Source organism: Sinocyclocheilus anshuiensis, unplaced genomic scaffold (genome assembly GCF_001515605.1).
Source record: "Sinocyclocheilus anshuiensis isolate Anshui unplaced genomic scaffold, SAMN03320099.WGS_v1.1 scaffold419, whole genome shotgun sequence".
In the NCBI taxonomy this organism is placed as follows: Eukaryota; Metazoa; Chordata; class Actinopteri; order Cypriniformes; family Cyprinidae; genus Sinocyclocheilus; species Sinocyclocheilus anshuiensis.
The window spans coordinates 1,457,997-1,464,117 of record NW_015548228.1 but is presented as its reverse complement, the minus strand read 5'-3'; the positions used below and the strand labels follow the sequence as shown (position 1 = coordinate 1,464,117).

Here is a 6,121-nt window from a genome sequence, read left to right as displayed (position 1 = left end):
TATTATTAATGTTGAAAACAGTTGTGTTGCTTAATATTTTTGTGGAAACCATGATTTTTTTAAGGTTTCTTGAATAGAAACATATGGATATATACATTTTTATCCATATTGGCTAGTCTTACCTTATACTTCATATTACTTGTGGATCATTGTGATGTTTATATCAGCTGTTTGGACTCTCATTCTGACGGCACCCATTCACTGCAGAGGATCAATTGGTAAGCAAATGATGTACAGTGCTAAATTTCTCTAAAACTGTTCAGAGGAAAAAAAACTCACCTACGTCTTGGATGGCCTGAAGGTGTGTAAATTTTCAGCAAACTTTCATTTTTGGGTGAACTATTCCTTTAATGTGTCATTGCTGAGTAAGTATTAATTTTTAACAGAATAAGTGGCATGGTTTCATTTACATAAATAAATATGTGTGGTTTGTCATCTCTTATGTTTCTCTTTAAATGAATAATAGTTCATTCTCAGTTCACTCTCTCTTGTGATGTGTGTCTTCATTTTAGAGCTGATGTGTGTAATTGTTTCGATGTTAAAATACTTTCTCCGCACCCAGCGTAACGTGTAGAGACAGCTATAAATAAGCAATTTTTAGGGACAAATATAAGTCAGTCATTCGTAGGTTGATTTTCCTGAAGCATGTAAACACTGTCTTTTTCAAAACATTGTTATGTTTCCTTAAGAGGCCCAACAGAACAACTCTATGACAGATGAGTGGAAACCTGTATGAACACAATCATTATTCTTCAGCTTATCTGTTCAGTTTGATGGCACTAGTGAATAACACACCGCAGCTCCAAACTCCTTGAGGACAATGTGAGCCACACAACACAAAGTCGCCTAAAGATGGAAGAATGTCCTATTAGCCTGATAAAAGACTACAGTGATTGAATGCAGTGCTACAAATCAAAACCATACAGAGTCTCCCAGGACACATGCCATTTTAGCCTTAAAGCTGTGACTGATTAATCAAGGGTAGAGAAAGAAAAGGCATTCACGCGGGCTGACAAAGACATAATGGTAAAAATGAAAAAGACTGACCCTGATCTCCTATGCAGTACTTTTTATCTCTGTTCTACAAAATTCCTTGTCTGAAGCTAGTGTTTTGTCTTACCCGCTGCCCTCCGCAGGGAGTTCACACGAGAGGACACATCAAGGGCTTCATTTACAATAGCAGTGCTGCCAAGGCAAATGGGTAGATAACTTACCTGTGTGGCCCGAGGAGAGGAGCGGAGGAGTCCCACATCAGCATTGTCCAGGTCCAGAAAGGTTTTGAAAAGGATGTCAAGGAGGAGGACATTACCAGCATGGAAAAAAAAAACAGAGACAATTTTACATTACAATACTGTACTAATACTCACTGATACTTCAAAATGTATTCAAGTACTCAAGTTAAAATGTACTCTTGTTAAAGGATTTTCTAAGACTGTCCATATGTTTCAACCTTTTGATAATATATTTAATGTGTGATATTCAGTATTTATATACATACATATTTATGTATTAGGGATAGTTCACCTAAAAATGTAAATGCTGTCATTAATTACTCACCCTCATGTCGTTCCAAATCCATAATACCTATATTCATCTTCAGAACACAAATTAAGATATTTTTGATGAAATCCGAGAGCTTTCTGACCCTGCATAGACAGCAATGCAACTATCACTTTCAAGACCCAGAAAGGCAGTAAGGACATCATTAAAAATAGTCCATGTGACATCAGTGGTTCAACCTTAATTTTATGAAGCTATACGAGAATACTTGTGCACAAAGAAAACAAAAATAACGACTTCATTCAACAATTTCAGTTGTGTTGCTGTCTATGGAGGGTCAGAAAGCTCTTGGATTTCATCAAAAATATCTTAATTTGTGTTCCAAAGATGAACGATGAAGGTCTTACAGGTTTGGAACGACATGATAGTAGAACATTATAGAAGGGTGATTATTTAAAGAAGTACAACCCTTAAATCAAGGTAAGACAAGGGAAAATGAGATATAAATTAAATATATAATAAAATATATAATATTCATTAATATCTATCAAAATATAAAAAAACAGTAAGGTTAATATTAAGCGATATATACCTACATACAATTTTCTAATGTTTTTATTATCATGTTTAATTTATGCATTATATATACTGCATTTAAACTATCATATATATTGTGGTCAGTATATATATATATATATATTTTTTTTTTTTTCAAAGTTCAATTCAGCAAGGATGCATTAAATTTATCAAAAGTGTAGTAAAGACATTTATAATGTTACAACAGATTTCTGTTTCTAATAAATCTAATTTTGACCTTTCTAATTATCAAAGAAAATTTTATTTAGATTTATTATTTTATTTTATGTTTTCAGAAGAGTACCTATATAAGATAGATAGATAGATAGATAGATAGATAGATAGATAGATAGATAGATAGATAGATAGATAGATAGATAGATAGATAGATAGATAGATAGATAGATAGATAGATAGATAGATAGATAGATAGATAGATAGATAGATAGATAGATAGATAGATAGATAGATAGATAGATAGATAGATAGATAGATAGATAGATAGATAGATAGATAGATAGATAGATAGATATGATGTAAACATTTCATGTATATCTTTTTCCAAGCTCACTGCATCAGATACAAAGATTAACATTGACCATAATCATCAGGGCTTGAACCTCAGCTGTTAATCACTGCAGGATGAAAAGTGACACAGAACCAGCAAGGTCAAAGCAATAGTGGGTAAAAGTGTTTAGGATGACAGAACGACAACACAATTCTGCATTGAAAGATTGTCAAAAATTAGAGACATCTAGAAAAAGTCATTTAGTGGCCACTCGCATGCTTGAAGCAAGGACAGATCTAAGGTCTTAAGCCCCGTTCACACCGCCAGCGACTTTTTCGCTGCTTGTCGCTTGTGGCTGGCAATTGAGGTCGCTAGTGGGCGTTCCCACTACTGGTTGCCTGGTTACCCCCGTAACACTCCACTACAGCAGATGAATCACATGCTCTCCACTGACTTCACTCCCATTGGTTGTCGCTCGCGAAATTCGCTGCTTATTTGCATAAAGTTGAAGAATTCTGAACTTTTGTCGCTTGACTCGCATCGCTTGACACGCCCACATTCCGTCGCCAATGGTCACTGTCGCTCGTGTCGCCGGAAGTCGCCAGCTCTCCATTGAAAATGAATGGGATTATGTCGCTCTGTCTCTGTGTCGCTGGCGGTGTGAACGGGGCGTTAAAGGGCCGCCCGCATTTTCTCCACACTCTCACAGGAGGTAATCATGCTTGAAGAGGGTATATGCTCACATAGTCCCTACTTAATTTTCTTTGAGCGATAACAGAAACATTGATTGAACACACACTCACTCACTAAAATCAATGGAGAGGTGAGAGACAGACACACCTTCTAAATCCCTCATTCAGCTTTGATTTGCACCCTCATCCTCCTCTCCATCCGTCAGCTCACCTCCAAACGCTAATGTGGTCATTGACACTCATGAGGTCCCTGTGCGGGCGCTAGCTTAGCACATTCATACTCATTTGTGCTGATGTTCCCTCTGATCAACTGCTTCTTGGCCTGTAAGGCCAGCTAGAAATGATCACACACGGCAGCAAATGATCAAAGCCCTGCTGGTTTGATATTGTCATGTATAATAAACATGATCCGTCTCAGGAGGTCGGCCTCTTGTTCTACAGCTCATATTTGCTGTGATGTATAAAAAAGTACTACATTGCACTCCTGCTATTCTGTGAAGAGCCCTTTGTTCTGCGGTTGAGTTTAAAAAGTCAGTTTATAAAGGGCAAAACTCAGAATTTGGATCATTTTCAGTTTGGAATTTGAACTGCATTCAAACTTCCTGCTATTTCCACTCAACTTCAGCTTACATGCCTTACAGATGAATTTAAGCTGGAATAACTTTTTTTTATTATTATTTTAACATTTAATATGGACTAATTTTATACTATATTTAATATTAATCAATTGCACTAGAATTAATATTAATTAATATTACATGTATTATTGAATTTACATCACAGTTTTAATTAAAGTTATATTCTATTTCATTACTGTACCTTAAAATTTAATTTTATTAAGCATATTACAGTAAACACTACCATTCAAATGTTTTGAGGTGAGTAAGATTTTTATGTATTTATTTATTTATTTAAGAAACTAATACTTTTATTTAGAAAGGAAGCTTCAAGTTTTTAAAAATGAGAGTAAATTGTTACAAATAAATACTGCTGGAAATTCAGCTTTAACACCAAAAGGAAAAAATATCCAATTTAAAATTGTAATAATATTTCACAATATTACTGTTTTTACTGTATTTCTGATTAAATAAGTTCAGCCTTGGTGAACATAAGAGACAAAAACTTGTGAAATGTGGGGAAAAAAAGTGTGAAATGTCCATCTGCTGCCATTGACGTCAGAGCTCAGGATAGTCACTACTAGTGCCAGTTTAGGAGCCATCAGTCAATCATTCTCATGATTTTTCATGTGTCTCAATGATTGCCTCAAAATTGTTGATTTTATATTGTGTCTTTCCTGTCTTTCCTGTCAGCACCAGAGCACCTGCCACTGAGATGAATGTGAATGCTAATGGATAGCTCTCTACTCTCCCATCAGCACACCTAGATATTATGAGTGAAGTCCGACAGACATGTTTGTGTCGCATTAAATGACTGACAGATTCAAACAGCTGATTCACAATATAAATGCTTGGAGCCATGTGTGTATATTGGAGGAACAGCGTCAAGTAAGGGTCTCTCAGTCTCGCTTTGTTAGAGCAGAATCCCACGAGACCCTCAAAAGACAGGCAGCAGGGATTTAACCATTCCTCTGAAGGCAGGAGACTGCTAAACTGCTTTCTACCGCATAAGAAAGTGAAAGCTCTCATGGGAGGAGAGGCCTGCCAACCAGGCTGTGCATGTGTGCCAGGGAGGAAGGGAAGAAGGGAAAGGCAGAAAGAGGTAGAAAGAAATAGAGAGTACAAGGTATTAGTGAGAATTTGAAGAAAATGTACATTTAGGAGATGTTCCATCTGCTCGGGCGTATGTGATGATAGATCAGTCAAGTTACTGGCAAAGCATTAAGCTAAACTTTACTGATGAAGGTTTTTTTTTTTTTCAACATTTCACATTAAAGTTTGGTACTACAATATTTGAAGCACCACCTGTGTTTCTGAGCGTCTGATTTACTGTATGTCTAGTTTTAATCAAACACAATGGCTAATCAAATTATTGGGGTTACTTGAAAATAACAGGCACGTGTACGCGAGTAAACTGATCAAAGTTTGGCTCGTTCGCACCTGCTGGCAGACACCTGCAAAAAGCATGTTTCTCTGTTGACAGCTATTCAAAAGTGGCTGTGTAATGATGAAATATTTACACAGTCACTTTTGAATAGCTGTCAACAATATTTCGTCCTCCAAACGAAGGATCCTTCTTTCTAAAATGTAAAGGCAGCTATAACTTCTTATGTATAGATATTGTCATTAAAACAGTGGTCTCAAACTCAATTCTTGGAGGGCCACAGCTCTGCAGAGTTTAGCTGCAACCAGCTCCAAATCACACCTGCTTGGAAGTTTCGAGTAATCCTGAAGAGCTTGATTAGCTGGATCAGGTGTGTTTGATCAGGTGTGGGCCCTCCAGAAATTGAGTTTGAGACCAATGTATTAAACCAGGGGTAGGCAAGTTCGGTCCTAGAGAGCCGCAGTCCTGCAGAGTTCAGCTCCAACCCTGAAAACAAAACTCACCTGCCTATAGCCTTAGTAATCCTGAAAATAATTGATTAGCTTGTTCAGGTGTGTTTGATTAGGGTTGGAGCTGAACTCTGCAGGACTGCGTCTCTCTAGGACCGAACTTGCCTACCCCTGCATTAAACCAAAGCAAATGATTCAAATATTATCTGGAATAGGGGTGTCACTATATACGTGGATTGATAAAGAAATGTTTAAGAAACTGAAATATTATATCATATTAATACTACACATATGATAATACCGTAAATATGTGCATTGTGTAAGTTATGGTTATAAACTCTCTGCCTTCCTACACTTGTATTTCGAGTGTGATTCATTAGCCAAACAGGAGAAAA

General features: G+C 36.6%; 1 protein-coding gene and 1 long non-coding RNA gene across 4 annotated transcripts in view; both read right to left on the bottom strand.

The window, feature by feature from the left end:
- Window positions 1-5,375, bottom strand: part of LOC107654529 (uncharacterized) — a 70,885-nt gene extending 65,510 nt beyond the window's left edge. The window contains exons 1-2 of the long non-coding RNA XR_001630346.1: window positions 5,334-5,375; window positions 1,121-1,214 (exon numbers count right to left, since the gene is read on the bottom strand). This is a non-coding gene — a long non-coding RNA (uncharacterized LOC107654529). The remainder of the gene's footprint in view (window positions 1-1,120; window positions 1,215-5,333) is intronic.
- The window catches only part of LOC107654528 (acid-sensing ion channel 2-like), a 359,561-nt gene that overhangs the window by 223,647 nt on the left and 129,793 nt on the right, over window positions 1-6,121 (bottom strand). The gene's annotated exons all lie outside the window — the stretch shown is intronic.